Source organism: Schistocerca serialis, chromosome 7 (genome assembly GCF_023864345.2).
Source record: "Schistocerca serialis cubense isolate TAMUIC-IGC-003099 chromosome 7, iqSchSeri2.2, whole genome shotgun sequence".
NCBI classification, from domain to species: Eukaryota; Metazoa; Arthropoda; class Insecta; order Orthoptera; family Acrididae; genus Schistocerca; species Schistocerca serialis.
The window spans coordinates 509,411,351-509,435,095 of NC_064644.1; positions in this window are offsets into that span (position 1 = coordinate 509,411,351).

Consider the following 23,745-nt stretch of genomic DNA (forward strand, 5'->3'; position numbering starts at 1 on the left):
AGTTACCAGTTCACAGTCATGCGGTTTGGATTGAACATAAGCGGTGGTGTTTTTATATCTGCATTGGAAACTGTACTTGGCAGAGACCTCTTGGATAAAGTTACTTTCTATGTGGATGATTTATTAATTGCTTCTGAAACCTGGGAGTAACACCTGGATTTATTAAGAAGAGTTTTAGAGTACAGAGTTACTGTAAATTTGAGCAAATCCAAGTTTGCTCATAACCAACTGAAATTCCTTGGACATATATTTCTCCTAAAGGGATGAAACCGAACCCTAAAAAGATGGATGCGATATCCGAAGAATAGAAAAGAATTAAAGTCTTTCATCGGCCTGGTTTCTTTTTTTCGACTTTTTTACCCAATCAGCTAGTCAGCCAAGACTGTTTGTTACAGCTGTTAAGGAAAAATATCATGTGGAAGTGAACGACCGAATGCACGCAAGGTTTTGATAACATTTGCCATGCATTGCTCAATGCTCCACTGTTGCATCATCCAAGACTTGATTAAAATTTTTATATTGCTGCAGACGCCTCGGATACGGGATTAGGTGCCACTCTTTTCCAGATGGACGATCCGAAAGACATCAATGCAATCAAAATAATTGGGTTTGTTAGCAGAACACTCTCTAGCTGTGAACGTGTATATTGTACTAATGAACTGGAAGTACTGGCTGGAGCCTCGTCCCTTAGAAAGTGTCGCTATTTTCAGTAAGTGACCGTGGTCCAATAGTAGAAATACTTCTCCCTGACATTTCGTTGCCAGCTGCGGGCAACATCATCTGAGGTGAGTCTACGACTTGCTGCTAGGCCGTGGAGGTCCTGTTTATATAGAGCGCGTAGAGGGCGCCACCACTAGTCACGTGTTGTCAACAGTAAAACTATCTCTGGCTGGCGTCATTACCCTCGATCGAAGGTAATGGATTGTCACATCTTTGGTACAAAGTCGATCGCCATATCTTATCTAACTTCAGGCCTTCTTCTTTCCTGTTAAAATTGTTGTGGTGTTTAAAAATCTCTACAGCCTCTCTATACAAACGTGCATAATAATGCGATGTCTTAGCTAGCACGCTCGTCTCACTAAATTTTATTTCATGGTCACCCGTTTCAAAAACATGTTCGGCTACAGCCGATTTGTACGTGTGTCCCAGTCGACAGTTCCTTTTGTGTTCAGTTAGGCGAGTATTGATACTTCTTTTTGTGGTTCCAATGTAAACTTTCCCACAACTACACGGAATTTTATACACACCAGGAGTAGCTAAAGGGTGTCGTGCATCTTTCGCCGATCTTAAGCATTCACTAATCTTCTTGGTGGGTCTGAAGATTGTTTCAATTCTGAACTTGACCAGCACTTTCCCGATACGGTCCGTATTACTGTGGATGAATGGAAGAAAAACTTTCCCCACCGATGGTTGTTGTTGTTGTTGCACGTTTCGGACATTTTTCTTCTGGGATGGAGTGCTCGATCTACCCACTTGCCAGCGGTTCGCAAGTGGTTTAGTTCCTCTTGCAAATAAGCTGGCTCACAGATTTTATTAGCCCTGTCCACCAATGTCTTGATAATACCTCTCTTCTGCCTGGGACGATGGTTCGAATCCCGATGAAGATAACGGTCGGTATGCCTCGGTATGCCTCTTAGCACGGAAGTTTTAATTACTGAAGACGCCGGCCGTGAAAGCCTACACGCTATGATTTGTCGCTATTTTCTTTACGGAAAGAAGATTATTATATACTGTGACCACAAAGCATTATCTTTTATTCTAATGGAAAGGGTGTTTCATACACGTTTGACCCAGTGGGCTTTGCTACTCCAAGACTATGATATTTCACTGCAGTACATCAGAGGAAAAAGCAGCATCACACCTGATGCTCTTTCAAGGCTACCGAAAGGATAGAATGACGACGAATGCGAAGAACGAACTATTGACTTTAATGTCATGAATTTATCAATGCAATATTGCGAGAAGCAGATTTCGCAGCAGTGTCGAAAGCTACAAGAGCTACAAGATGACGATATATTGTGGAAGCCCATTAAGGATGCAGTTGAAAGCAAAAGGATAAGTCGCTTCAAAGATCAGTATCAGTTAAAATCCGGACTGTTATAGAGAAGAAAACATGCATATGACGTTTAGAAAGTTTGTATTCTGAGTGGATACTTGGAATCACTAATATGGTATACTCAATTAAAATGGGGTCATTTTGTTTCCGCAAAATGTGCAGCCAAATTAGCGCAATACCGTTGTCATCTAAATTTGGGACATTTAGCTACGGATATTCTGAAGAATTGCAAGATATGTCAGAAGGCAAAACCCATAAATTATTATCGTAAGATGGAAGTACACCTGATAATTCCACAGTAGCCTTTGATGTTGGTGTCCTGTGACGTGTGTGGACCATACCCTACGACACGTGGACGGCTCAAATATGTTTTGGCATTCTATGATCTTTTTTCAAAATAGTAGAAATTATACCTTTTGAGAAATCCTTATGTGTGACTAATGTTACACTACTTTATTAAGAACTATGTAACTGAGCTTGGTAAACCTATGATGATTTTGACAGATAACGCTGCGTATTATACAAGTTTAGAGAGACGCTATGAAAGAACAAGGAATTAAACATATTTACATCTCACGATTTCACCCATGAGGCAATCCTGTTACAAGAATATTCCGACAGCTGAATCGATTCCTACATACATACATACCGAACCAATACTATAAATGGATCGACAGGATTTACGATTTTGAAAAAGTGTATAATGACCTACCTCACTTATCAACACGCTATACACCCAACCAAATAGTATTTGGTGAAAGTAGCTGGCCAGAATGGTTGAAGGAATTACGTCGAGTGGAAGGAAAGAATATCAAGAGAGAAGGTATTTTGCAGAAGGTTTGCGAAAATCTGAAGCACCAAGCACGATTGGGAAAGCCTAGGTTTGATAAAACCGTGAGAAAATAGTCACATAAGATGTAGGAGAAGAAGTTTTATTGCAAAATCACCTGTAAGCATCACCTAGAAATAGATTGAATAAAAAGTGGCAATATTTGTATAGAGGTCCCTATAGGATAATTAACATACCACATGAAGGGAGCTACATCCCAGCAGATTGCGACACTGACATGATTAGGGGCTTGTTCCCATACACAGACATTAAGAAATATTATCAATGATGAAAGAGATATGGATTCGAGAAATACAGAATAAACCAATAGGACACTGTTAGTAGAATTCGACCACATGACAACTGTAACATGTGCAGGTACAGTATCAGTGGATGAAGAAAAGAAGATGCTAAATATAAGATTATTATGATGTTATGAACTGTGAATAAATGGATAGTGAAACAAAATGACTATTCAATCTTGTAAAAGAAGAAATTATGAAGAAGTAATCTATTTTATGTATATGTGTAAATGAGAAGATTAGTGCATAGGATATATATATGGTTGAAAATATTACTGTGTCACAACCTAATAAAGGGCAAAAAGACAATACTGCATATCGTTATGTATATATGTAAATAGTCTTAGAGAAAATGATACAAAAGTAGTGTTAAGATGTAAGAAGAAGATGTATTGGACTTCAATGTATGTATCTTATACCAAGAAAGCTTATGTTAGCCATAAGAAGAGTTTATTTAGTAATTGTTTGAATATTTACTAATTTTGTAGTGTTATAGATAAGTATGTGAAGCAAAATCGAAAGTACACTGTAATCATGTGTGCTGAAAAGTAATGACATGAGGAAATTTAATGCAACCCCGTCAAATGAGGAAATTTAATGCAACTCTGTCAAATGATGTAGTAACATGAAATAGAGGAAGCGGAATAGCATGTATAAAGCACTGGAATAATAACAGGAAGCAAACCAAGACAACCGTCTAAAAACAACTACTACTCTATGTTTATGTGGGAAATGCAATTGACCACGACAACGAAAAAAAAAAACTAATGAGAATAAATGAACTTTTTTCGTAATATTACTAGATGAAAAAATAAAAATACCTGTTAATAAATACCTATTTGTACTAATTTAAAAAGCAAGAAACAATGAACTATCTAACACTGTAAATACTGAAACTTGGCAAGAGAGCCTACAATATGGTATTAAAAACTATTTTACTGTACATTGATGTTGGTTAACGACCAGAAATAATTAAAGAATGATGTGAAATAAAGACGCAAATAAATATTGAAAGAAATTGCTATCTTCATATAAGAAATTACGGACCTCGCCGAATGAGATAATTTGAAGAGTGTTAAATGTTGGAAAAGGGATTTAATCGAAGTGTATTACGTACGCAATCTACCTGTCAACTGTTAGTGAACAGTTAATGCAATTAAACGATTGTAAAAGAAAATGAATAACCTAACCGTATTGCAGAAGTCATAGAAGTTTTAGCAAACTACTAATTAACTAGAGTGCCTGAGCTAACTGAACGAAAACATTATGGAAGTCAGTGATAGTGCGAAAGGTACTCACATTAACACCAGGAGACGATTATTTCGTAAAACACCAAAGATTTCCATCCCACAGCTTCGAGAGGAATACTCAGCTACGGTAAACAATCACGGTTGATCGGTCCTTCAAACAGATAAAGTTCATGTGTACTAACTTGTGACAAACAATATATTGTCGTAAGTCAACCATTACACTTCAAAATTTTAATGAAAGCCTTGTTCTGACATAAACGTCATCGATTCTCACAATTAATACAACAAGGAAGTTTGTGGGCGACAGTAATTTAATGTACTTTAATGTAGTTAATTCAGTCGCAGTGTGAGCAACATAACTACTTTCATCAGAGATGGATTTACAGTGGACTTCACAACGGCAAAGACAATATTGAGATCCGATTTGTCATCTAACCTGACGGCAAGAGCGGCTGATTTGAAATTGGAATTGGGAGAGGAAGACAAGAACCAGGTTGTATCCAGCCAAATATTCCATCTGATGCAGGTCGCAGCCTAGGGCATCAATCGTCATAATCGGCTGCGATCCCTGCTTTGCACAGCCGGCTGGAGAACTGAGGACTTCGTCCAAGAGAATGTGTTGTGTAATTATGTATTTTACTTCAAAATGTTTCTGATACAACCCAATAGACAGATTTGAAATTTATTTAAGGGCGTTTTGTCTAGGCCCACTCATTAATAATAAAATTGTTGTAACATATATGTACTTACTTACTGAGTGAATCAGAGTGTGAGTGAATTCACAAGGACAGGTACACCATCCTATCAAAATACACAACAGATAGGCCTGTTCTGTCTGGAACCCTCTTGAAGATATTAAAGTCCGGGTGGCCTTATAACATTACAGGACTGTATAACATTACAGGTTTTGAATATCTTATTAGTATCTGTCAGTTGGTATGTAGAAATTGAGATTTGGTTGATTTCTTTATATGGTTTTGCCTGATTAAGTCCCGACGCTATACAAAGCTGTCATTTACTTAAGTGCAATTTGCGATCTGTTGTGTGTTACTTTCCGATAATGAATCATTTTTTTCTGATTGCCGTTAAAATATAATGACGATAAATGTTTGAGATCATTTGGAATAATATTTTAATAACTATGTAGATGACGTGACGTCATTCGTTTACTCTTAGAAAGAAAAAAAGAGTGTTAATTGTGCATTTATGGACGGTCAGTGTCGGGATCAGTGATTAATATTCCAAAAATAATTGATTGGACGAAGTTCAATTGCACGCAGTCGTTTACGGCGAATTATGACCTTGATTTTTTGACATTCGACATTTCTGCTCAACACCATAGTTAACATAACTGGCCCATCATTCTGACCTCTTATGTGGTGTAGCTATGTATCATTGCGATCGTTAATGTAAATGGCACGGTATTTCCTTCTTCTGTTTTCACGGTAAATGATAGCAGCCAAACAGTCGCAGGATAAAGATTTGTTGAAATCCTTGACCACGGTTTCGGTATATCTAACTACACCTGAACAGGAAGACACCTTCATTAGCAAAAAAATTAGCAACATAACTGAGATAACAGAAAACAACCACTTATATCTTTAAGTACCGTGAAAAATTACCACAGTATTACAAGCACAAAAAATTTTAGTCACTTACAAACTCACATCTTGCAGTGGAGGTACATAGAACAAACGTGCCAATGGCGTCGTCAGTAGTTAAAGTTAAAATATCACCTCCATCTGTAGAGCATACTTATGAAGAGATGGTCGATGCGAACACGGCATGCTATCAGTACTAGCATGAAGAGGATGTGGAAGCACTACGGCAGACAGTTTCACCGAGAGAGACCACTTGTGGCACGCGCATTAAAACCCGGGATACATACTCATACGCGTCAAAATTTTAAAGGTTGTGCTACGTCAAACCCTCTACCTTAATAAATAATACATATCAGAACTATTTAAAACACCTGTATACAAGAGAAAATATGGGCGCCAATTTGCGTATGTCCTAGTGTCAAGCAGGAACTTATCCAGAGAGAGAGGGCACTTGTGTCATGAGCAAGAATCTTGCGCAAATTAAGGGCTAGGTTACATACTAGCGAAAACGAACAAAATGTTTTAGTAAATCGAAACCATCTGTCGTAATGAATAAAAATCATAACAGAGACATTTAAACCACACATAGCCAAAAAAGCTGCGAACAACGATAATCAAAAATACGTTTCTGTTTCTCTACCTCCATCCGTTGTTTGTGAAAGCCATTTCAGACTTTGAGCTATTGTTTTTATGTTTCTGAGATAGATTCTTCTCGATGCAATGACCTAGTTTTAGCAATCATTACTTTCATGAAAGAACCTTCTGCGTCTCAGAATCTTCGTACACTGTCATCGTTATGCTGCCGTCCACTAAACCGTTTTCGAAGTAGCATACAACATCTATATACTCTAAAAATACTTCTTGTCTATGGCCTTGAAGAAAATAAGTTCATCCATTGGTATTTTTGGATTTCTTCAATTCTGTCATTTAACATCTCAATTTTCCAGATATTGCCTTGACAAGACTTACCAGTTCCGTTAATTTTGGGTTGACTGCCTCGGTTTTTCTGTCAGTGTATAGACGAATGTGCTTCGCACATTACGGATGAGTGTGTGACACGCGTGTAAATATGTGCTTAGTCTACAGAATAATGAGACAACTGGTCATGAACACAACACCTTTTAACCCTTGAAATACCAAATGAGGGGGAGGCTACTTTGTCCCCACCTTTGAAAATATCGTAATCCAGTTTGGTACTTTATATTTTAAAATTTTGAAAGATATAATACTTATTGTTTTTAATTATCCGTTATATGCGATTTTGTAACTGTTTTAAATATTTTAGTAAAACTGTACCCAAAAATTTATCTCTCAATATTGAATGTGACCTTTTTAACGATTTTCATGTTCGGGTTTTCGTGTTCAGGACCCTTTTTACACATCGATATAACTTTAAGAAGAATATTACGACTGAAAGATCAACGACAGTTGACGAAATTTGTATTTCTTTAAGAATTTTCTGGTGGTCATGAAGTAGTCCTCCACTCTGTGTTGCCGGCAGGAGTGGCCGAGCGGTTCTAGGCGCTGCGGTCGCAGGTTCGAATCCTGCCTCGGGCATAGGTGTTTGTGATGTCCTTAGGTTAGTTAGGTTTAAGTAGTTCTAAGTTCTAGGGGACTGATGACCACAGCAGTTAAGTCCCATAGTGCTCAGAGCCATTTGAACCACTCTGTGTAAATACTACATAAAAGGTTTCGCTGTTGCTAAGATTGTACGTTTAGGTATTTTCAGGCTTTGCACCCTACTTATACATCAGTATAAGATATATCATTAATAAAAATTCATGACATATAACGAAATTTGCTTTTTTGTGGGCATAAAATTTCTCTCCCCTTAGTATTATTATTATGTGTTACGGAGAATGAATTGTTACTTTTAGGGTTACCAGGATCCCCTGGATGTTTCATTTATATCGTCATTTTCAGTCACATGAAAGTGACACTGCATGTATTCCAGAAATGCCACATATGCTAACAAATTCATCAAATTCCATGTTGTTTACCGAACGAGGTGGCGCACTGGTTCGACACTGGACTCGCATTCGGGAGGACGACGGTTCAATCCCGCGTCCGGCCATCCTAATTTAAGTTTTCCGTGATTTCCCTAAATCACTCCAGGCAAATGCCGGGATGGTTCCTCTGAAAGGGCACGGCCGACTTCCTTCCCCATCCTTCCCTAATCCGATGAGACCGATGACCACGCTGTCTGGTCTCCTTCCCCAAAACCAACCAACCAACCATGTTGTTTCCTATGTGTGCTTGGTAAATTTGTTTCAAATTTATATTTCCTGTTTGAGTGTGATCATAAGATTCTCATAATCGCTTACCAATTGCTTCAGAACCCTGGAATCTATCTTGCTCAAATAAAAGACACCCGCTTTCATGTGATGGCAACGAAATATATTTCCGTATTTGAGCCTGTTTGTTGCCGGCCGCGGTGGTCTCGCGGTTCTAGGCGCGCAGTCCGGAACCGTGCGACTGCTACGGTCGCAGGTTCGAATCCTGCCTCGGGCATGGATGTGTGTGATGTCCTTAGGATAGTTAGGTTTAAGTAGTTCTAAGTTCTAGGGGACTAATGACCACAGCAGTTGAGTCCCATAGTGCTCAGAGCCATTTTTTTGAGCCTGTTTGTTACTACAGAGTCATCAGATATGAACGAACTGCTTGACTTTACTTTCGCAGGTGATGGAATATCACTGCCTCACTGAATGTCGGGTACGTTACTCCTTCAAAGTAGTCCAAAGTAAACTTGTAATATCTAATAATTGAGCTGAAACAGTGTTTTTGAAATATGTATACGCATGTTAAAAGTGGGCCTACTCAGGGCACGTTAACAATGGCACAACAAAATTAGCCTTCCCACAATCAGTAGACCAATTATCAAAGCACTTACATTATCACAAAGTGACGAATCAATTTACCTCTTTCCTGGTTAGCAGAATCATTACTTGACCAGTCATTACTACAAGGTTTTTGTGAGAGGGCTGCTTCATCTGCTGAGTGATGGTGACAACTATACAGTTACGTTACGATACAGGGGGCTTTTGTAGCTGCATTTCTTTGTATATGTACTTTTGCATATAGCAGGGTATTTGAAGATACTTAAGTAAGATCGTAGTTCTCTGTTCACATTTAGTTCAAACATCTCTTCTTCGTGTATTGATATCCAACATAAACAGTAGAGTTCAGTGAAGGCTTTCACTGATGGGTGGTTGGATTTGCACACCATCTCCAACGGTTTTCTCTACATTCTCTCCTAGAATCGATAGTCCTATGGTTCCCAGTTCTGTTGATAATCTAGATGGTGTTGAACTGCATGACTGGAATACATTAAATTCTTAAAAGCGCCTTCCTGTGAATCAGTGCACCGTCTCTCGCTAAATATTTTAACTGTACATAGGAATTTTCCTACTATGATAGTATGATCACTTAGCTTCACTGACGGGGAATGAGTGTTTCTGTGGAGTAAAGCAGAAATCTGTAGCGAGACACTATATAGACAATTCTACCGTCAGGGAGTAATATTATTTCAACTTCGCTACATCATGGATTTTCGAATACCTCTCTGGAGAAAACTCATTATCTGACTTCAATGCCATGATGACTTGCTTAAGGGCACTCACCTGACCTTCAACAGTATTATTTCCACACCAGACAACTGCAGTGAGTTACAATCGGACATTATTATGTTTCGAGTGATTTATCGACAGTTACTTGCAAACATAGCAGCAATATAAAACAACGTTTAAAAAGAAAGACATGTTCTCTAAAATATATTTTTGATCACCTTTTTATTGTTAGTGTAGAAATGTAGAATAATTTTCTCTCCTTCTTCTCTGTGAAGTTGCTGATTACGCTCATTAGGGTCACTGTAATAAACGTATAAGGTACCCGCCAAGGCCACCACCAGAAGATGTGCCGTGTGCTGGTCACTGGGGAAAGGGGGGGGGGGGGCTAGTATGTGTCACCACCGACTTTGAATGTGACATGCACAATTGGGTCTGCTGTGCTATGATGCTGGAAATTGCTGACTTTACTGTTCCCATATAGACAGACACACCTTATTAACGTATCGTGCCCCATCAAGCTCCCTTGGAGTAACGTGTGGGTCAACGAGACGATTAGAAAGCACCCCTAACCACTCATTCAGTGAGAAACGTTATCGGTGAGGTGAGTTAAGAACAGAGTGTGAGTGTACGTCGAGTTTGAGCCAAATTAAACAGAAACTTAGTCGAAACGCGTAGACTTCAAATACTTTTAATTAACTATGATAATTTATGGTACTGAAGTCAGTGATAGCTTGTAGTCACAATTTCCTAATATCTCGCAAGCGCTCGTTTGTGTATCAGTATTTGCAAGAATTTTAATCTTTCGATTACCGCATACTTTCAATTGCGTCAGTTCACGTCATTAATTATGATACACGTTTCATAACTGATGTTTATGTGGATGTTTCCCACTTACTAATACAGAAATTGTTAAGCGAGAAAGAAATTGAAATTTCTCTCTGTAGGCCTTCAATGCGATTTTCTTTTGCAGTATTTTTAATTTACAGCAATTTAGGGAATTGATGTCATTTTTAAGAATCAAATTTTTCTTATAGAACTCAATAGTTTTGATAATCTGGCATTTAACTGGATCTGATTAAAATAAAAATGAAGCAATTGGCAGAGTTTGTCTGTTGAAAGTGCAGTGACGACAATAAGGTCGTATTCTTGTAATTAATGAATTAATGTTATACTACTAGAGAGCCTGATAACTACATCTACGTAAAAACTCTGTAAGCCAGTGTTCAATACGTGGCAGTGAGTTATTCGTGCCAATGCTAGTTACTCCACGCAATACATAATTTTCGAACTGAGCGAACAGAAGATGATTATACATGACTCACTATTTGAAGCAGTCTCTCTTATCTGCAAGCAAGATATACGATGGAGACAGGTAAATTATTGCACAGCCTTAACACCAATGCTCTACACTTAATAGTCAGGTTACATATGAGCGACTTAGAGTTTCCTTCAAAGACTAGCATTTAACTGAAGGTATTCCTTACACTTTCATGTGGCATAACTTTCCTCGATGTGAAATCTAAATTCGCTTGATAGGTATTTTTAAGTCTGCATATTGATTACTCTTAATATTGAAGTAGGACTTCAGAATTTATTACTACAGCATCTTGAATACGATTTCCTTCACAGATTTAAAAGATTTTCCCAGAATCTTCCCATCAAACATGTCAGCCATTCGTCTTCTACCCTACTTATTTTACGTGTGCATAGTACTTTACATTTCTTCGTCGTATTACCAAAAAAATATTTAAACTTTGTTACAGACTCCAGAATTTTACCATTAATTTGGCAACCGGGCACTAGCCGAATCCTTGTCTTTGCGATGCTATTTGTGTTGCATGTAATCATATTAAAAGATGCATTTAAAGACATCTGTCATTTTGTATAGAAAGTAGAAACAGCTAATAACCATGTCGTTCATTTCCCTACAATTTTCTCGCGATAATTCTTTGAGACAGTTTAATTAGAGAATAATGTTATACGAAAGGAAACATAACCCTTTCCTACGAGTGCTAGAAAGAGGTGTATTATAATGCATAACTGGATTGTACTTGTGCTACACAAGCACATGAAAGCGATTTGTGCCATCACGTATGTACTGGCTATTTTTTCAAATCTAATGTGATGCTACAGGCTTGCTATAAGTGCATGAAAATAACAAATAGTCGAAATTAACTTACTTCATGGAAAATAAATATATTACAGTCTATGTGAACCAATTTTTCTTTTTTTAATAATCAGTATCAGTATATTTTGAGGAGGTGGTTTCCTCACGCCCTACACCTTGTAACGTATGAAGATAGTTATTTAAGAAATATCAAGAGCTGCTGATGAAATAATCCAACACATAGGAGAATGGGACCTGTATGTAGACTGTTTCTTAATGTCATTTAACTGTATTAATGCATTTATTGTTGAACTCAGTTTTAGTGACGCAGGGTTTGGTGCTTACGTCACAGTATACGGACAATATCACCCAAGCTGAAAACAATAATTTTAAGTTACCTGGTGATGATCGGTTGAAGGAAACTAGGGTAGTGAATTTTGTTTCTTTTGGAGCTCTTGATGGCTCAGAAATGTGACCTTTAACTAATAACCTTGTTTTTACTACTTTCGACCTGACGTTGTTTAATATGAATCTTCTGCCTGCCAACAGCTTCACTCGCGTACGCACACAGGAGAAAAGCCACACATGTGCGCACAGTGCGGGAAGCGGTTCAGCCAACGCCGGAACTACCGCTACCACCTGTCGCTACACTCCGGTTCGAGAGAGTTCGAGGCATCGTGTCCGGTGTGTGCCAAGGTGTTCAGCGACCGGGGCTACCTGAGCTCCCACATGAAGATCCACCGCGACCAGCGCGAGTACGCCTGTACCGAGTGCGGGAGGCGGTTCAACCAGCGCGTCGCCTACAACACGCACGTGCGTACACACACCGGAGAGCGGCCGCACCGCTGCACCGTCTGCGGCCAGACCTTCTACCGCAAGGCGCTGCTCAGGCAGCACATGGAGGACCACGCGAAAGAGAAGACCCTCGCATCTCTGGTACACACATCACTTTCTTCTCTTAATACCTTAAGTTACACTTCGACTCTCTCTCTCTCTCTCTCTCTCTCTTTTTCTGTATGTGTGTGTGTGTGTGTGTGTGTGTGTGTGTGTGTGTGTGTGTGTGTGGTTACCACACTCTCTCACAAACACACACTATCTCTGCTGAAACCCAATAGCGGCAGTTTGCGTGAATTTTGACCAACGTGATCAAAAGATAATGGATTGTGTTGAAATACACTACTGGCCATTAAAATTCCAACACCACGAAGATGACATGCTGCAGAGCCGAAATTTGACCGACACGAAGAAGATGCTGTGATATGCAATTGATAAGCTTTTCAGGGCATTCACACAACGTTGGCGCCGGTGGTGACACCTACAACGTGCTGACATGACTAAAGTTTTCAACCGATTTCTCATACACAAACAGCAGTTGACCGGCGTTGCCTGGTGAAACGTTGTTGCGATGCTTCGTGTGAGGAGGAGAAATGCGTACCATTACGTTTCCGACTTTGATAAAGGTCGGATTGTAGCCTATCGCGATTGCGGTTTATCGTATCGCGACATTGCTGCTCACGTTGGTCGAGATCCGATGACTGTTAGCAGAATATGGAATCGGTGGGTTCAGGAGGGTAATACGGAACGTCGTGCTGGATCCCAACGGGCTCGTATCACTAGCAGTCGAGATGACAGGCATCTTACCCGCATGGCTGTAACGGATCGTGCAGCCACGTCTCGATCCCTGAGACAACAGATGGGGACGTTTGCAAGACAACAACCATCTGCACGAACAGCTCGACGACGTTTGCAGCAGCATGGACTATCAGCTCGGAGACCATGGCTGCGGTTACCCTTGACGCTGCATCACAGACAGGAGCGCCTGCGATGGTGTTCTTAACGACGAACCTGGATGCACGAATGGCAAAACGTCATTTTTTCGGATGAATCCAGGTTCTGTTTACAGCATCATGATGGTCGCATCTGTGTTTGGCGACATCGCGGTGAACACACATTGGAAGCTTGTATTCGTCATCGCCATACTGGCGTATCACCCGGCGTGATGGTATGGGGTGCCATTGGTTACACGTCTCGGTCACTTCTTGTTCGCATTGACGGCACTATGAACAGCGGACGTTACAATTCAGATGTGTTACGACCCCAGGCTCTACCCTTCATTCGATCCCTGCGAAACCCTACACTTCAGCAGGATAATGCACGACCGCATGTTGCAGGTCCTGTACGGGCGTTTCTGGATACAGAAAATGTTCGACTGCTGCCTTGGCCAGCACATTCTCCAGATCTCTCACCAATTGAAAACGTCTGGTCAATGGTGGCCGAGCAACTGGCTCGTCACAAAACGCCAGTCACTACTCGTGATGAACTGTGGTATCGTGTTGAAGCTGCATGGGCAGCTGTACCTGTACACGCTATCCAAGCTCTGTTTGACTTAATTCCCAGGCGTATCAAGGCCGTTATTGCGGCCAGAGATGGTTGTTCTGGGGACTGATTTCTCAGGAACTATGCACCCCAACTGCGTGAAAAAGTAATCACATGTCAGTTCTAGTATAATATATTTGCCCAATGAATACCCATTTACCATCTGCATTTCTTCTTGGTGTAGCAATTTTAATAACCAGTAGTGTATAATATTGAGTTGGTGCACTGGTGTATTCAATGAAGTGGAAACTCTGGTGGTGTGCACAAACAGTTCTGTGAGAGACAGATATCACAAATGCATTATTATCAGTACCTGCTATAGAACATAAATAGAGACAAACGTTGCGGTAACGCACAGAACGCTGAAAGACAGTAGCAGAGTTTTGCTATGGGAGAACATGGGAACCGCTCTCTTCGTTGAAGCTCATCAACACTGCCAATACGCAAAATGGGAGGGGCGCATTTCTATTGCACGAAGTTCTAGCCGATGCTGTCCACTGATTGACCAACCGATACAAAAAGAACACTGGCTAAAATTAGATAGAGAAAGTGCCGTCGGTAATGTTATTTGTGTTTTTCAGGTTAGGTCATTTCTTTGGCGGCCCCATGAATAATTAAAAACGGTGCTCCAGGTGAAGACGGTATTTACTCAGCAAAACTATGTGACATTGCGCCGGAAATAACCTTCATACCTGAAACAGGCATTGGATAAACTCTTATGACAGTGAAAAGTGCTGGCAGCCCGGAAAATAACAGAGACATTCTGAGAAATTGCATTTAACAATATTGACAAATGTTTCTGTAAGATTCGACAGTCACATTTTTTGCTAAGAACATGAGAGACTCATTTGCAACGACAGCTTTATAGGTAACTCCACATACGTAGCCCACACCAGTTTGGGTTTAGAAAGACAGGATGTACTAATGAAAAAAGCGATCAGAAGAGTAGTAAATATAGAAAATCTAGTGTGAAGCGCATGAAATATATTGGGAAAATCACCAAGTGATACAGTTATCTCTGTGATACATCTTTTGCGATCCACCAAGAGAATCGCTTTCACCCTTGACGGTGGGCGAGGATCGTACAGATTATATTATAGTGTAGGAAGACTGGCTATTGATGGTAGTCTCAGGAGATATGAGAGGGCAGTTAACGGAGACAGACACTGTACAATAAAGCTAATGCATCATGGTGTTAACGGAACGTTAACGAAACATGTATATAAATCGACGAGGAAACAGGAACGAAAGTAAAAGTTCTATCACTAAGTACTTATGAATCCAGATGGACCATTGACTGACTTTAAACGACCACATTCGAATGGTAATGAACACAATTATTCTGAAAATAAAGAGCAATAGCATCTCAGATACATAAGGAGTCACGTGGTTGCACCAAGGTTCATGTTGTGCTCAGTAAGTCCTGAATCCATGTCTGACAAAAAAACATTTTGCATGCGAGAAGGTTCAGTTTATTCAGCACGCAAATAAGAAACTAAGATAAATATACTAGAAAAAATAGTAAAACCTGAATCTGTTACAGAATATGGCAACAGTAAACGACGCTTAGTACAAAATGCCGCTATTCTCAAGGAATATGTGAACTACAGACTCTTTTAATCACAGTAAACATAGTAGTCAGCACAGTGGTATCTACTAGGTCACACAACTGAAGTTCGACGTTGGCGGTGATTATGAAAGGTCCTCGGAACCAGGTCACTGGAAGCTGTGCAGTGAGGCAGCGACTGTGGCATTTCAGAGGCGAAGTTAATGACGTAACTAAACACTACATAACAAGTAATCGAATTGAGCAGAAAAAGTGCAGGGATGGGAGGTTAGAGGTATCTTTTGAGGTTTGCATTCTTAGCACGCAATGGTGATGGATTTATATTTCAATTCTATTTCGTGAGTTTCCTGTTCTCCATTATTTTTTAATAGAATGTATCCCTTTTACAATTAATGAAATATTCCTGGTTATTATCCTGTGATCCGACTGATTTCACATTAAAACCCAACTTTTCGTCCCCATCTGCGGAGGACATTTTCAAGTGGAATCGTAGTCTCCGACTCATTGCCTGGGTCGCTATTCACTGCAGCAAATTTCCGTTTACGTGTTACCCCATGAAATGGCATGACGTCATATGCTTTGAATACCCGAGCGCAATCGAAAGCTGTTGCTATCAGCCCATTGCGAAAGTAAAGTACACATCTTCTTCAGCACTGGGATCCAGACGTCATACACTTTCAAGATCTCCTCCACTATATTCATACTCCAGAGGTGTAACAATCTCCATGGTCTCCCTGTACAGCCTTTCATAGTTTCTGCTTGTGGCTGCCAGTACTTGAGCTCTATTAAAACCAAAAGTGGCGGTCTCCTGGCTGCAAAACATGTTCCGCGACAGCTGATCTGTCCATCTCCCCCTTTCTACAATTGTCGTTGGGCTCTTCTTGCCTTTGAAAGTTCTTTTTGTAGTACCCAAGTACACCTCCACATAACTACACAGATTCCTGTGAAGTACAGTAGGATCACCAAAATTTGGCCAAGGATGCTCGCAAACCTATGGAAAAAGCAGGAATTTGTAGGATTCCTTGTAGTTGTGGGGAGGAGCACGTGGGTACTACAAACAGAACAATAGAAAAACGAGTAGAAGAGTGCAAGACCAATTTTGGAATGGGGAAGATTGACAGATCAGCTGTTGCGGAAGATGCTGTGCAGCAAGGAACATCAAATTCATTTTGATAGGACTCAAGTACTGGCAGCCAGAAGCAAATGCCGTGAAAGCCAATACATAGGAGCCAAAGGGATTGTCGAACACACCAGGAATTTCAATAGAAGGGAAGAGAGCGTGAAACTGAATGAAATTTCGATCCTGGTGCTGAATAAGATGGATACTGGTGTTCCACTACGATGTGACAGCTTCAGCCGACGACGGTAACCGGCAACGGCCGATTGCGCTCGAGTATTCAAATCACGTGACGTCAAGCCAATCCGCGGGTGAAGGCTTAAACGGAATCCTACTGTAGTCGGTAGCGAGCATGGATGTTGAAAGAAACTACGATGCCCCTTGAAAATGTCCTCCACAGATGGGGACGAAATTTTGGGTTTTAATGTGAAATCCATTCCACTACGGCATAATAGCACGGAATATTTCATTAGTAGTGACACTTTCAGCCGCGAAAGTTTACGTTTCACAATTATACATTTTATTTTCAAAAGTAGTTTTATCCTTCTATGATGCCTAGAACTGAGGGCGATAAATTGTAAAACTGAAACATAGTGCAAGTGACTGAAGTTGGCAAGAAAGTATTAGGAATAACAATAACACATAACAAAGTAGGGCTTATACAATGATGAGACAGCGGTCTTAAACCCACTCCTTTGGAATAAATGTCCGTTCTTCATAAATGTGACACCTACTTCAGTGACTCGTGTGCGAGGTTTATGAACACAACAAAGATATAAATTTAGTTACAGGTATCACTTCAGAGTTGGAGTAACTATCATTTCGTCCGCAGGATGTTTCATAATTCACCAGACCTCACTGTTGTGGAAGAAGTTTGTTTTAAAGCGGAGCGTCGATGCCAGGTACCGACGGTTAGCTATTTCAGCGCCTCCATAGAGTTCTTGTAGAAATTTTAATGAATCTATCACAGATGAATCATTTCACTGATTATGATGCGACTTCACTCAGTAAAAACGCTGAAAGCAACCACGGATCCACCGAATGACCGATTTATTGCTCCCGATACAATCATCCCTAGGGTTTGTTTCTTTCAGTAGTCGCTTTTTCGTGTGTGACAGTGAATCGTTAATGTGAAAATCGGAAACGGCACTTCGGTTCGGTGGGTGTGTTAACATACAGGAGGGTTAGTCAGTTAAAACGTCAAAGGAAGGCTGCATCTACCGTAAGTCCGGACTCAGTACGGTACTGCGTTGTTGAAACCATCCTTAGGGTTGGGTACATACCTGCGCCACTAGTATAGATCCAAAACTTATCTGGAGCACCTATTTCAAATAATCAGTATGTAAAAAGTTATGTGTCTGCCATCTTATTCTTTAGACCTCAGACGGGTTGCGATAAAATAAACACATCACTCAAAAAAAGTGCTGGTGGTTGTAGCTATTTCCTCCTCATTGCTGTAGGTGGGAATAAATTTAGCTATGGGAAACCGCTCTTGCACTTTCAGCAACCGTCGATCACAAGAATTTCTGAAGGAAGAGAAACTTGTTCAGTATTCGGGTTAAGGACAGATCTCACCCACTAGTTCTTCAGATGGGAGCATATACTATCTGTCCAAAAATTTCCGGACACCGCTATGTAATGCGCAATTGACAACTATGTGTCACGTGAGGCGGACACACCAGATATAAAACGAGTCTGGAAGTATTCTGACGTCAGTAGAGAAGTAGTAACAGTAGAATGGGCCCACCTGGAGAGTTCAGTGACTTCGAATGTTGATTAGTCATTCGATGTCACCTGAGTAACAAATACTTCCAGAGTATCTACAGCACGTCACTTGCAGTACTGTCAAGAAAGCCATAATGCGGATTAGATCAGCATCTACTGGACATGATGGTATCACTATCCAGATGGTAAAACTTATTATTGACCAACTACTGCCCTCTATAACAGACATTTTCAACGATTCATTAATCACAAGTGTTTTCCCTGAGGCCTGGAAACTGGGACAAATTAAGCCACTGCCTAAAAAGGACATCGCCACAGCAGCCTCTGACTACCGCCCCATCTGCCTTCTTCCTGCACTATCAAAGGCCTTAGAATATATAGTTCATGACCAGCTCACCAACTACCTAACTACTAACAACCTACTAGACGAATACCAATCAGGTTTCCGTAAACATCGAAGCACAACATCCGCTCTGATAAAGGTGACAGATGACCTGAAACTTGCCATGGACAGACAAGAAGCGACTATTATTTGCTTCTTAGATTTCAGCAAAGCATTTGATACTGTCGACTTCGACATCTTATTAGCCAAACTTAGCGGTCTAAATTTCTCACGAAGCGCAATGCAATGGTTTCGCTCATACATGATGTCTCGTCAGCAACGCGTCCTGTCTGGGGATATAAAATCACAATGGCGGCAGGTAGTGTCAGGCGTTCCCCAAGGCTCAGTATTAGGTCCTATACTCTTCTCTCTTTATGTCAATGATGTGTCATCGGTCCTGACCTATTGCAAATACCATATGTATGCTGATGACCTTCAGTTGTATCTAAGTGCGAAACCAAGCAATCTCAAGAAAGCTATTGAAAATTTCAATACTGACCTCGATGCACTGTCAAAATGGGCACAGGACATAGGTCTAAAACTAAACCCATCTAAAACCCAAGCGGTACTTGTTGGTCACTCTAAGCTCATTAGCCCAAAACATCGGGAATCCGTACCACCTCTTATCCTAAGTGGAACAAATATTAACTTCTCGCCATCAGCAAAGAGTTTGGGAGTAATAATAGATGAAAATCTAAATTGGACAGAGCACGTAACTGCAGTGTGCAAAAAAGCATCAGCATCCCTTCATGTCCTACAAAAATATAAAAAACTCTTCCCTTTCGATCTGAAAAAGAAATTAGTACAAACGCTTATACTCCCAATCACTGACTACAGCGATATTATCCTACAAGGCCTCTCTCAGGAAAATTCTCGACGTCTAGAACTGGTCACGAATGCCTGCGTCCGATATATCTGTGACGTTCGACTTTTTGATCACATTTCACCAGCATATGCAAAATTGTCCTGGCTGCGTGCAGACAAACGCAGAGATTTCCATACACTCTGTCTCATCTACTGCCTTATAAATGTACACTGTCCCTCATATCTCTCCTCTTCCCTAACACTCATGTCGGAACAACATGACAGAAACACACGTTCCCATCATAATAAAATCCTCTCCGTTCCACTGCATCGCTCAGTCACCTTCTCCAAGTCCTTTACAGTAGCGGGAACCCGACTCTGGAATAACCTCCCTCGTTATGTTAGAGAACTTAAAAACATGACCGGCTTCAAAAAACAGTTAATGACGTATCTACTTAAGCAACAGTAATGCCTTCCTCTGTACATGAGTGCACTTCACCTCATTACTTCCCTCTCACCCCCTCCTTAAACCTCCCTTACCCAAAACTCGCTATACTAGTAAACATCTACTTTACACACCAAAATATTAATGTACATCTGCACAAACCTTCATTAGTATTGCCAATCTTTCTCATGTTTGTCATTATTATTTGATTTTTTTTACTGTTATTATTATTGCTTTCACCATAATCTGTATGTATAGCACCTGATGTAAAAATACTGCCAGCATTTACTTTATTAGGTCTTAGTCATGTTCATCATTATTATTTGTCTTACTGTTATTATTATTGCTTTTATCATAATCTGTATGTATAGCAACTGTTGTAAAAACACTTCCGCATTTACTTTATTAGGTTTTAGTCACTACTCTCTATTCATATTGTCACTAGAGTAAGCTAATTTTCTCATTTAAGCTATGTTCATGATGTAACTCTGATGTGTGAAATGCTGCATGTGTGAAACACTGGTCCGATGTAAGAGAGGGCCTGATGGCCCTAATCTGATCAGGTTAAATAAATAAATAAATAAATAAATAAATAAATATTTCTACCCTTCTGAAAGTTGCCCAAGGCGATTGCTGACTATGTAATTGTGAAGTAGTAACACGAAGAAACCACCAATGGTAAAGCAAGACCAGACAGACCGCATGTACCGAGGGACGGGGACCATCGAGTATTACAGAGGATGGTTGTAAATAATCGAATGACCTCAACGGTAGGGATTCATTTCCAATTTCCGAAGCTGTAGCAGCAGTGCAGCTTGCACAACTACTGAGGGTAGGGAGTGAAAAAGAAATGGGATAACGGTCGAGCAGCTTCCCATAAGCCAAACATTTCTATCGACAGTGCTAAGCGATGCTTGAAGTGGTGCAAGAGCGATGCCACAGTACAGTGGGTGACAGGAAACGAGTGATTTGAAGAGATAGATTACGCTATATCCTGCAGGGATTTGGGTTTGATGAACACCTGAAGCATGGGGAGTGTTATCTGCCCATCATGTGTTGTGCCAGTAGTCACGATATGGAGGATTATTCATGGTTACGGCGTTGTCCCCTTATTGTGCTTAACGCAAAATGCTGAAGGATATGAAAACAATTTACAGAATTGTGTACTGCGCACAGTAGAGGAACATCTCGGAGAGGATGATAGTTTGTATCAGCAGATAATGCACCCTGGCACAAGGCAGCATCCGTGACACACTGATTTGTGGACAGTTCTGAAAAGGACAGTCCTTTCCAATGTCCCTACCTACACCCAGTGAGATGAGTTAGTACGTCGTCTTCGCCATACTCTTACAAACTCTTCACCTTATGCCTCCACTCTATAGCACCCAACATCTCTACCTTCTCTGGTTTCGGGTCTAGAGATAAAATGTTTTCGCGTTTCACTAGAGACATTCAGGTACATCACAGGAAGTGTCCAAAGTTGAGCATAAGCAGAGGTAAAGACGAAGGGTGGACACACCGCGTATTTATGTCCGGATACTTGGATAGTATGTATTCGAAGCTTGCCGGCCGGAGTGGCCGTGCGGTTCTAGGCGCTACAATCTGGAGCCGAGCGACCGCTCCGGTCGCAAGTTCGAATCCTGCCTCGGGCATGGATGTGAGTGATGTTCTTAGGTTAGTTAGGTTTAAGTAGTTCTAATTTCTAGGCGACTGATGACCTCAGAAGTTAAGTCCCATAGCACTCAGAGCCATATTCAAAGTTTAGCAATAAAACTGGTTACGCAAATGAAAACTGGTTGTAACTAGTCGACATAAAAGTTTTCTGGGTATCGTACCGCGTCATAATGTATAACACTTATGCTGCTGGAGAAAAACTAACGTTTCGGCCACGGTTGCAGCGCCCTTCTTCTGGGTCTACTGCAACAGTAGTTTTATACATTACGACGCGGTACTATACGCAAAAAACGTTTATGTCGACTGACTCTGGCCGAGAGAGCCTACGCAATTACACTACTGGCCATTAAAATTGCTACACCAAGAAGAAATGCAGATGATAAACGGGTATTCGTTGGACAAATATGTTATACTACAACTGACATGTGATTACATTTCCACGCAAATTGGGTGCATAGATCCTGAGAAATCAGTACCCAGAACAACCAGCTGTACAGGTACAGCGGCCCATGCAGCTTCAACACGATACCACAGTTCATCAAGAGTAGTGACTGGCGTATTGTGACGAGCCAGTTGCTCGGCCACCATTGACCAGACGTTTTCAATTGGTGAGAGATCTGGAGAATGTGCTGGGCAGGGCAGCAGTCGAACATTTTCTGTATCCAGAAAGGCCCGTACAGGATCTGCAACATGCGGTCGTGCATTATCCTGCTGAAACGTAAGGTATCGCAGGGATCGAATGAAGGGTAGAGCCACGGGTCGTAACACATCTGAAATGTAACGTCCACTGTTCAAAGTGCCGTAAACGCGAACAAGAGGTGACCGAGACGTTTAATCAATGACACCCCATACCATCACGCCGGGTGATACGCCAGTATGGCGATGACGAAAACACGCTTCCAATGTGCGTTCACCGCGATGTCGCCAAACACGGATGCGATCATCATGATGCTGTAAACAGAACTTGGATTCATCCGAAAAAATTACGTTCTGCCATTCGTGCACCCACGTTTGTCGTTGGGTAACCACAGAAATGGTCTCCGAGCTGATAGTCCATGCTGCTGCAAACGTCGTCGAACTGTTCGTACAGATGGTTGTTGTCTTGCAAATGTCCCCATCCGTTGACTAGGAGATCGAGACGTGGCTTCACGATCCGTTACAGCCATGGGGATAAGATGCCTGTCATCTCGACTGCTAGTGACACGAGGACAATAGGATCGAGCGCGGCGTTCCTTATTACCCTCCTGAACCCACCGATTCCATATTCTGCTAACAGTCATTGGATCTCGACCAACGCGAGCAGCAATGTCGCGATACGATAAACCGCAATCGCGATAGGCTACAATCCGACCTTTATCGAAGTCGGAAACGTGATGGTACGCATTTCTCCTCCTTACACGAGGCATCACAACAACGTTTGACCAGGCAACGCCGGTCAACTGCTGTTTGTGTATGAGAAATCGCTTGGACACTCTCCTCATGTCAGCACGTTGTAGGTGTCGCCACAGGCGCCAGCCTTGTGTGAGTGCTGTGAAAAGCTAATCATTTGCATATCACAGCATCTTCTTCCTGTCGGTTAAATTTCGCGTCTGTAGCACGTCATCTACTTGGTGTAGCAATTTTAATGGCCAGTAGTGTATAGTGGTTGTAGCTAGTCGCCCCTCATCGATTTATCTTAAAGAGAATTTCGCTGTTCAAATGTGTGTGCAATCTTGTGGGACTTAACTGCTAAGGTCATCATTCCCTGAGCTTACACACTACTTAACCTAAATTATCGTAAGGGCAATCACACAGAGCCATGCCCGAGGGAGAACGCGAACCTCCGCCGGCACCAGCCTAATTTGGCTGTCAAACACTATATTCTGCAGTAGAAAAACATCATATTTTAACTATTACAAGCTTACTGCTGCATAATTATCTATTTACGACAGCTTCAGCTCATTT